An 11,124-nucleotide genomic window follows, 5' to 3' on the forward strand; every position below is an offset into this window, starting at 1 on the left:
GTCAGTTGCTTCATTTGCAAATATTTTCTCCCATTCTGAGTGTTGTCTTTCCCTCTTGTTTATGGTTTCCTTTGCTGTGCAAAAGCTTTTAAGTTTAATTAGGTCCCATTTGTTTATTTTTGTTTTTATTTCTCTTACTCTAGGAGGTGGGTCAAAAAGGATCTTGCTGTGATTTATGTCAGAGAGTGTTATGCCTATGTTTCTCTCTAAGAGTTTTATAGTGTCCGGCCTTACATTTAGTCCTTTAATCCATTATGAGTTTATTTTTGTGTATGGTGTTAGGGTGTGTTCTAATTTCATTCTTTTACATGCAGCTATCCTTTTTTCCCAGCACCATTTATTGAAGAGGCTGTGTTTTCTCCATTGTATATTTTTGTCTCCTTTGTCAAAGATAAGGTGACTGTATGTGCATGGGTTTATCTCTGAGCTTTCTATCCTGTTCCATTGATCTATATTTCTGTTTTTGTGTCAGTACCGTACTGTTTCGGTGACTGTTACTTTGTAGTACAGTCTGAAGTCAGGGAGGCTGATTCCTCCAGCTCTGTTTTTCTTTCTTAAGATTGCTTTGGTTATTCGGGGTCTTTTGTGTTTCCATACAAATTGTAAAATTTCTTGTTCTAGTTCTGTGAAAAATGCCATTGGTAATTTGATAGAGATTGCATTGAACATGTAGATTGCTTTGGGTAGAATAGTCATTTTCACGATATTGATTCTTCCAATCCAGGAGCATGGTATATCTCTCCATCTGTTTGTGTCATCTTTGATTTCTTTCATCAGTGTCTTAGTTTTCTGAGTACAAGTGTTTTACCTCCTTAGGTAGATTTATTCCTAGGTACTTTATTCTTTTTGTTTCATTATTTAAGCAGTACCTAACTTTTAGCTAAATAATACAAAACATGTAGATAATAAAATGATGTTCATGAAAAAGGAATAATATAGGTTTTTGCTTTTCAACAAGTCAACATTCACTGGAAAGCCAACAAACATCAAAAGTAAAAAAGGCTTGTTGGAGATAAGGTCAAAAGACACTTGGTTTGGTAGATTGCTATTTGTGGCCATGCATTTTTTTAGATAGTAATAGGTGACCATTCTATTTATTGCATGTGTAGTCATGAATAAAGCATGTAAAATAAAATTAATACTATTCTGGGGGGGCTTTTTATTATTCCCTGTTGAAGGAAGGACTAACAGAAAGTGGCAGATTAGGAGTCATCGAACAGTTGTGTTAGAAACAGAAAATAAACACAAAGAAAACTACTGAGAAAATAAGAAAAAGACATACCTGTGGAATTTAGAGGAGCAAAAAGCAGGAGCCATGTGTACTATAAAAACAAATATAAAACAAAAAGACAAGAACAACAACAAAAGAAACATAGAGATAAGCACCTGAATAGAAAAAGAATGAGAAGCAGAGAGAAAGACAGTGAAAATTTAGGAAGTTTTATAGTGATTATAATTCTTCAAGGTCATATTCAATGTAAGTTATTATATTTTGAACTGCTTATGCTACATATCAGGGTTTTTAAACTCTTGTTTATTGAAATGTATGTGCTTTTCTTTAAAACTTACAGCTATATTTTTGAAATAAATTTTTTTTGATTTCTAGAGAACTTTAAAATATTTAAAAGAATGACTTAATGGAAATTAACTTTCAAACCTTAACAATGTAAATTACTATCAGGTGAAAGTTAATGAAGACTAATAAATAGGAGCCAACGTGTATTGAGTAATTAATCCTATGTGCCAGACCCTATGTTAAATGTTTCCCTTGCATTGTCCCACTGAATCCTCACAGTGACCCCTGAGATCCTCATTTTAGGAATGAGAAAACTGAGATTCTCATTCACTCAGGGTTAGAGCTATTAAAACTGCAGAATTCCTTGGCTTATCTGTCATGTTACACTGCCTGTCCATCTCTTACTTACAACTGCTACTGCCTCTGCCTTCTGTAACAGCATTTATAGCCTCCCCTTCTTTAAAAATAATTACTCCAGGTTCCCTGAACCTACCATGCTCTCTGGCCTCTGCATTACTTCTCTGACTGAGTTGTCCTTATTGTTCAACCTCCCCACCATTCACACACACATACACACACACACACACACACACACATTATTTGCACACAATCCATCTGTCTAATTTTTTCTTGGCTTATCAGATGCAGGTGTGACCTCTGAGAACTCTTTCTTAATACAACTCTTCTTAAGTGCCCCCTCTTTTTGCTCCTTTTATGTGCTTGGCCAATTTCTCAAACATCTTTTCAAGATCTCTGCCATGGCAGAAACCACGGTCTCCCCAGTGTTTTCTAGGTTTTCCTCTTTTCTTGATTTTCTAGGCATTCTAAGCACTCTTAGGTATATGAGTCAGGTCAATAAATCTGTTTCATAGCCAAACACTACATCCCCTTCCCCAACTCATGCTCATCAGAAAAATCAACTGTATCTAGTAGAGCTAAAAAGTGAGGACCAACAAAATTTTCCATAGAACTTGGACAATGGAATCCATTCCTAAAACACTCTCTCAAATCCAACCCTTCTTCTCCATTTCCTCAAATACTGCCCTCTCTAAGCCCAGCATTACTTCTGATGTGGTTTAATATAACTCCCTAGGTGCTCTATCTGTCCAAGGCTATTCAGTCTGTCTTCCTTCCAGTGTATCCTCCTACTCTATACACTGCACAATGCCAACTCTTTCTGAACGAGTAAATACTTCTAGACCACACAATAAAGTAGTACTTTGATTTTTTTTAAAAAAGCTGTAAAGGCTACACATTGTCTACTAAAGAAAGTCCTAATTTAGCCTGGTGGTTATAACCCCTCAGGAATGTAAAACCTCACATGTTCCTGTCTTCACTCTAGGCATTTTTCTCACGATAATGTCTTTCTGCATTCCTTTTTTACCTGTCACTTTTACCTATTTAATAAACATCACACACACATGTGTTATCACTTAAGGTAGTAGTTCTCAAACTTTAGACTCCATGAGAATCCCCTGGAGAGCTTCTTTACAATTTCAATGGCCAAGCCTCACCCTCCAGATATTATGGATCAGTTGATTTGAGGTGGATCCCACTGATTTGTCATCCATCTCAGTTGTTAAATCTCCCATGAATTTTTCCTGCTCTCCCAAGCCTATCTCTTCCAAATTCCCATAATAATTTGTTGGTTCCTCTCTTATTGTAACCACAGTCAACCTTGAAATATAAGAAAGTGTGCTAATGTTTATTTGTTTTAGTTTCCTAAGGGGAGTGATTGAGTCCTAAGTATCTCTGTATTCTGTATTACACAAACACAGAACATTCTCAGTATACGGACTCAATAAATAAATGAAAAGTAATTTTATATCATGAATCTGGTGGTGGTCAATATTTTTAAAGAGTTGGGTTTCCTTCTTTCATATTAGGTGAAAATTCCTGTTTGAAAATTGATGTGTGGAGAAGGACACCTTTTCCTTTACCCAATTATATTCAGTATCTGGGGTCTGCAAGTTAAACTGATATATTACAGATTAACAGGAGAAATACGGCTGATTCATATGCATATGAAAGCTAACAAAAGAAGTAATTAGCTCACTAGATGGTTAAACATAGAGGCATAGATGCCTAACTCAGTAGGGGAAAAGGAGGGAGAAGAAAAGGCTTCTGTGGGAAGAACAAATAGGAGAGACAAATGGGTTTTTAGGAGAGCAGATGAAAAAGTTTGTGATGATGTTTGTCTGTGCAGGTGTGAATGGTCTTTCCCTCTTCTTCACGGCCTTATTTCCATTTATAATAGGTTTACTCGTCTTCTTTCGTCTCCCACTAGACCTGCCCCAAAAATGGAATTTACGGCAGTCTTATTTCCCAGAAGTTGCCTGGATCTATGGATAAGCTGTTCCTTCTGTTCGGTAGATAAAATTCTGCACATACGAGGATGGGAGAAAGCACCACTGTGAATGGAAAAAGAAAGCAAGACCTTCAGGGGAGGTAAGATTGAGGGATTGGGGGTTTTATGCCTATTATCCCCCCTTTCTGCTTTCAGTGTAGATGGAAATGAGAACAAGGTTTCTTAGGGGTGAGAGGGAAAGGAACATGTAAAGGCATGGGGAAACCTACCTAAGCATCAAGGAGGGTTATCTTCAAGGAAAAGATTATCACTGTTCTCAAAGATATCATCCTGATGCTAGATTTGTCACTTGTTTCACATTCCTACTACGAACACTCTCCGAAATCCCTGCTCCAGTGTAACTTATGCTTTTACTTCTCTCATATCTTGTACCTACCTTCATCTGTCTATCTCTACCACATTTAACTGGAGGTCTATCGGAAGACAGCGAAGTGTACCATCCCTACAAATTGTGTCTATGGGAACAAAAATGGGTTTTTTGTACATGTAACTAGGAAGGAGGAGGCTTATTGATGATTTTGGAAAGTGAGACAGAGTTTTTCTCTCAGACATTCAAAAGGTCAAAGCCAGAAGTTACTTACCTTATATAAAGTACTTTCAATCAAACATAATTGAGAGACACTGGTATTAAGGATGTTAAGTTCTGAAAGAGAGAAGAGGGATAATTTGGCTTATTCTAAGGAAGCTGGGTGAAATACTCTATTTGAATGTCACTAGAGCAGAAAGAGACTGAGGCTGGGACACAGCAAAGTCACCTAACACCCAGGCAGCACCAGCTTTCTCAGGATAACATTGGCTGGAAGTCCGTTTCAGGTGGTAGGCAAGGAACTAAGAGAAAGTTCACCTCTGTAACAGGATCCTTTTAGCAGTTAGAGGTCTGCACTTTGGTCCCAGGAGAGGAAATTGTAAGCTTCCCTAGAAGGGATGGAAGGAGAAAGCAGAAGCAGGAAGGAGAAAGCCCTCTCCACTCTGACCTGTGTGTCCTTGACAGTCCTGTATTGTCTGACATGAAGTTCCTCTTAGAACCCAGAATACCCAGGTGGGAAGACCTGGTGCTATTTATAATTCCCAGTGTGGCCCTGACACCTGCCAATGAGGTTGCTGTGTAATTATCCACCCATCCTTTCAAAATGAAGGGAATTTCAGGGGTCACTTGTTTTTCATTCCTTAAAAAGGAAAACAGTGAGTTGGGCATCAGATAGAAACATCTGCCTCTGTCCTCCTCAACTTCTGATTTCTACCCTTCAATAGGCACCAAATTCCCACCTAATTCCCCTTGAAAACCAAACAGTAGAGAGGTGTGTATATTTCAGTTCCTCCCCCATGATACTGCATGTTACAGAAACCACTGAAGCATGCTCCAAGACAATCACTTGAAATTAGCTTTGAGTGGGCAAGGTTTGCAGGGGTCAGTTATTTCCCCTGAACTGGGAGACAGCACTTTCAGTGTGAGAGAAGGAGAAATACAGCTGTAAGGGACATTGAGGACAAGATTGGCCAAAACATGTAAAGTAAGGAACAGAGCAAAACCAAATCAAGCATTAGAGGAGGATTTCTCAGGGCTCAGATCATGCCCATATCATATCCATATCAAAATGATTTTTAGGGTTCCTTTCCCTTCATCCCAGCTAAGCTCTTCAATTCTCTCTGCCGAGTCCCAGGTAAACCTAGGCCATCACCTGACCCAGCTTCTAAATCTTAATCTTTAGCTGTTTATCCTACTGTTCTCACCTGGATGTATCTGTTGCCCAAGGCAGACTAAGTGTAAGACATGTCCATCTGTCTCCAGAGATCAACTTAATTAAAATGAGCATATCCTCGTTGCAAACAAGATGGGTTTTTATTGATGTTTCAGGAAAACTCGGATGGAGTCATTCTCCTAAGATAGAGTACTGCATTTATTTACTGAAAGCCACTGGGAAGGAATGATTGATGGGCCAAGGTTTGCATTTCAGCATATGTGACACAAGGAGTCTGTACTTAGTGTTGTTGTGTCCCTCAGTATGCAGTCAATGGAAAATATATTTGATTGTAGCAAGAGAGAGCTACTTAAGTGACCTCCTTTATTTTAGTGTTAATGTTAGACCACAAATGAATCAGGTCTTCTATATAAAAACTGGTATTTTAAAAGTCTTTTAAGTAAATAAAAAATTACTAACTTTCAGTGTGGAAACCAAGAATGATCTACGTATTGAAGCACATGAGACTTTTTAAGATCAGATATACTGATTCGTTGGCCTATGAGACTACTATAAACGCAAATGGGAGATCCCAACTGAAAGGCTTCTTTCTAAAGATTCGTATGACATTCGCTGTATGAATACCGGGATCCTGCAGTAAATGTGCCCTCATGTTTAACTTGTTCTTGCCATGTCTGCTTACCTTGACTTTCGGATTAGTTTTGTTCCCACTGCTTTTTGCACCTGGGTTTCCCTTCCCAGATGCTTAATTGCAGGGAACTGTCTCGTATTCCAGGGAATTTATTTCTAATGCTCTTTACTGCACCATATTTGAGGCATTTCCTTTTATCGTGGACTGGCAGAAAATCACATCAATGCCAATGCAGTGGGATTTGTGAGAGAAGAGGATGGAAAAGGCAGAATTTGGCTGTTTTTAAACTCTCTTGCATAAGTAGGCTCTACAGGGTGTTTGAACTGTACTTCCTTGAAGAATAATTACGTATATCATAAAATTAGTCAACAATGAAAATTGTTACTAGACCAAGTACAGGACTAAGATAATCCCTCGGCTGTTCAAAACTTCAAGGAACACTCCTATCAGGTGAGAGTCACAGAGCAGGACCTCAGGAGTCAGAGGGAGGAGACAGAAGGTTCTAGCTCATTTCCTACCTCTTCTAGCTTCTGCTTTACTCATTCGCTATAAACTAAGTGTGGATTTCCTTTATTCAGTCATTTGTTGGCTGGCTTCATTATCTTGGGGGAGTCAACCAATTAGAGGAAAGAAACTCTGAAGGAGAAGAGACATTTCATTGATTTTTTAGGACCTTCTTTAATCCAGAACCCTGAGAGGCAAAGAAAAGAGATTTCCTAATCATATCAAAAATCTTTGCAGATTTAAGCAAGATAATCCCATATAAAGCCTTCAGGTATCTCCATATTGGAAATTAGTCCAATCTCTGGAAAGAGAAGGGGATAATAGATGCCTGTAGAGGTTTAAAAGTTTTGTGAGCTCCAAAGAGGCTTCATGAAGCATCTCCTTTCATTGTCCTTCTATGCCTACCTACACCAAGTCCCTACCACAAAGAAAGGGTCTGAAATAAAACCCAGCCTTCTGTTAAACCTCTCTATGACTCCATCCATGCTGGGACTGGGAGCTATGAGGGAATGGGAACAAGTACTGGAGGTTCACAGGAAACTGCATGCCTTCTGATTCTACTTGTTGCCCATGGGAGGTTATGACCTACAGCAACTGTCTAGTAGTTGAGGCCTTTATGAGAGACAGTAGAGCAGAGACCCTAGAGAGCTCGTATACTTCTGGGTGCAAGAAAATGACAACCTCTCTTCAGAATTTTTTTTTTTCTGGGTCACAAGGACCCTTCTTAGATAATTCTTGGAGAATAAGAAAAGGCTGCTTGAAACCATCATTCGATGGCATCCTCTGATGCCTACTTGTTGTCCTCTGCCATGAAACCAAAGTAGAAAAAACTCTGGGAGAGAGAATGATCCTTCCTTTGTCCCTTTCTTGTTCACTATATGCCATGACTTGAGTCCAAGTGGAGTAGTCTGGGAGAATGCAGAATAGTTTAGGATATATGACATGAATATTCATTTCTCCTAATTTCAGCTAATCTCTTCCCATCATTCTGACTATTAAAGCATCTCCAAGGTCTTAATTTGAAAGACTTTGCACTCATACTAAGAAGTTAGAACTAGCCCATCCAGAAGGAAGGGATAGAATTAGATGCACTCTAAGTGTCCATGTATAATTTAGGAGGCTCTGACTTACCATTGTCACCCACACCAGAGTGATGGTGCCTGAATAAAAATTTGGCAGATAATGACAACCACAGTGATGGTGTCTGAGGCTCAGAGTCAGACAGGACAATTCGCTTCCTTTAATATAGCAGTGGGAAACCTGGATATATATAGCTTCTTAAAGTATTCTTCCCAGACTGGGTCTCTCATACTAAGAATCAGGGCATGAAGACCCTCCTGTATAACTCTGACAAGCTTAAAGGGGATTTCAAGAAGCAAGCCCTTCCCTGATGTCACATAACTCTGCATTTCTCTGCCGTTAAGCATGAGTGTCAAGTAGATAAGAATTTCAAGGAATGAGGGCATTACTTGAGGCACAGAATCCTTTTTTTTCTTTCCAGTCTTCTCTAGAGATCAGAGCTTAAAACAATGGGGAAAAAAACTTGGGAATGTAGGAAGCACAATAGAAAATGCAATATGAAGCTTTATTCCTCTTGATTCTCCAACACTGAATTTGTTCCCAGACTCTAGCTATAGAAAGCCCACCCCCAGGGAGTTCCCTGGTGGTCCAGCGGTTAGGACTGGGCACTTTCACTGCCATGGGCCTGGGTTCTATCCTTGGTCAGGGAACTAAGATCCCACAAGCCACGTGGTGCAGCCAAAAAATAAATATCTAAATAAATTTAAAAAAAATTCTATGGTACTAAACGGAAAGCATACCACACAGTTCACTGATCTACAACTTGACAATATTCTTCCAAAAGGCATATTTTAAAAAATAAGTAAATAAACATAGCCCTGAAGGTCAAATTTAGAGAGATCTGGTTATGCTATTGGGAGGGAAAGACACTCATTATGCATTGTAAGGACCTTACATCTCATAAAGGCTGGAAGAGAGAGGTAGATTATCTCTAAATGTTCTTCCCTGGAGAAAGAGCTCATAATAATTGATTCTCAATGAAGGTCCCAACACTAGTGAAAAATTTGCTGAGAATTTTATAGAAATTTCTGACCACAAGGATAAAGCATATAGCTTACTTCCTGTGGAATAAAAGTGTCTCCTTTAAGAAAATGACACCAGGAGATGTGAGCACTCATAGGTCAGAATCCTGCCCACCTAAGAGGAAACATGAAGTTTCCTCTCCAAGGCTGAGTCTCTTATCCTGAAGTATGTCATGAAGGCACCTCCTAGAAAGCTCTGAAGGGCTAAGAGACAAGGAAGCATTGTCTCTCGGCTTCAGTTGCACTCCTCATTACTTTGATTTGCAATATTAGGGCTGGGATTATGCAAACCCCATTGCTGCTTGGCCAGTAAACTCTGCCAATAGCAGGTGCCAGAGGGAGACTAGAAGACTGTAGGAAGGAGAAGGGACTGGTTCTTTTCCCATTTGCATCCTGTGTGTTTGGGATTCCTGTGAGCGTCACTGCAGCAACACTGGAAGGAGGAGGGAGGGCAGGGGAGAAAGAAAAGAGGGGAAAGGGGGAGGACAAAGAGAAAACTTACAGAGAAAAATTCAGACATTGTGTTTTTTCCCCTAAATACTGTGTGTATTTCCTAAAAACAAGGGCGATTTCTTTCACAAGAATTCATTTATCAAAAGGAGGAAATTAAGAATGATATAATTCTAATCTATATACCTTATTGAAATATTGCCAGTTATCTCATTAGTGTCCTTCATGGCACGTTGTTTTATTTTGTGTCAGTTCCCCAGGATGCAGTCCAAGATTCCAAAGCACTTAATAATCATGTCTCTAGTCTTCTCTAATAGGGAAGATTTTCTCAGTCCTACTTTGTCTTTTCTTACTTTAACATTTTTGAAGCGTGCAGACGAGTTATTTTGTAGAACATCCCTCAATCTGGGTTTATCCACTGTTTCCTCATGGATTAGAATTGCAGTGTCATGAGTTTGGCAGATTCCTTGGAAGGAATGTTGTGTTCTTTCCCGTGCATCGTGTTAAGGAGGCACGTGAGTTCTATCTGTCCTACTCTTGGTTATCTTTAATTGCTTGGTTAAAGAGATGTCAACCAACTTTTCGTCACTATAAAGTTACAATTTTTCCCTTTGTAATTAATAGGGGCCTTGTGGAGAGATAGTTTGAGGCTCTGTAAATGTCTACTTCCTCATCAAACTTTAACTCATTACTTTTAGCAACCATTGATGATTCATGCCTAAAAATATTACTATGATGTTTGCTAAATGATGGTTTGCCAAATGATGGATCATTCCTTTTATGGTTATTAATTGACATTCTACTGTAGAAGGGAACTATCCCTTTTCCCCTATTTATTCCATTTTGTTTATTTGTTTATATATGTTGGTATGGACTCATGGGATTCTGATTTTATTCAATGTATTATATTCCATTACTACAATTATTCATGTTGATGCTCAAACTTTCCCAAATTTTGCTAGTGGGTGTCTTTCAAGCTGGCTCGTTTGATTTTGAAGTATCCCTGTCGTTCTTTGAATATTTCTTTACTTTCTGGCATAGCAAGATGTTCCAGGTTCATCTTGTACTTTACTGCCTTGCCCTGGAATCAACCATTTCTCCCACGAGCTCTTGTTTCTTTTCTTTTAATGAAGTATGGTATTTAGAATTCATGGTCTGGATACTGGTGTGTCATGGCTGATAGGCCTTCTCAGCAGACAGAGCTGACAGTTGTGTTTAAGTAGTCTCTCTCTGCCTCTCTCCCCCATCTCACTATCAATTTGCATTCACACAAGTAATCAATGAGAGTGTCTGTTTCTCCATGACTTCATCAGCAGAAGCTGTTTTCAATATAATCAGATTTTATAAGACAGTTTCCAATGGTCTTTTCTAGTCATAAAGGCATGATTCACACAGATCTGGGAAGGGACATTGCTCACTGTGCCACTTAGAAGTGTATGCTGTAGCATAGGGAGATAAGGTCCGTGCTCTGCCTGCAGCTCTCAGTAGAAGGCAGGCTAGGTCTTCCTCAGTAATCTCTGTCCACCTGCTCCCTAGTGTGTGGGAGACATAATAAGTGTGATCACAAATTACAGGAAATACATGAAGCCCTGGCTCAAAAGCCGGTCCCTGATATTAGACATGGATTATTAAGACTCACTGCTAATTCTGGAGTCCTCATGTGTGTCTCAGTGAAAAAATCCTCTCTTTCAACTTTAAAGGCTACACATGAAAACTGGCCACAAAGGCAATTAAGAGTAGAAAAGAATATTGGGGAAATGAGTATAAGACATAAAGCAAAGCATTCCAGTACTGCCCTTTGGCCTGTCCTCCATGCTAAGATTCTTGCCATAGTAGAAAGTGACTGAAAATAG

The sequence above is a fragment of the Phocoena sinus genome, chromosome 3, assembly GCF_008692025.1.
Source record: "Phocoena sinus isolate mPhoSin1 chromosome 3, mPhoSin1.pri, whole genome shotgun sequence".
Taxonomy (NCBI): domain Eukaryota; kingdom Metazoa; phylum Chordata; class Mammalia; order Artiodactyla; family Phocoenidae; genus Phocoena; species Phocoena sinus.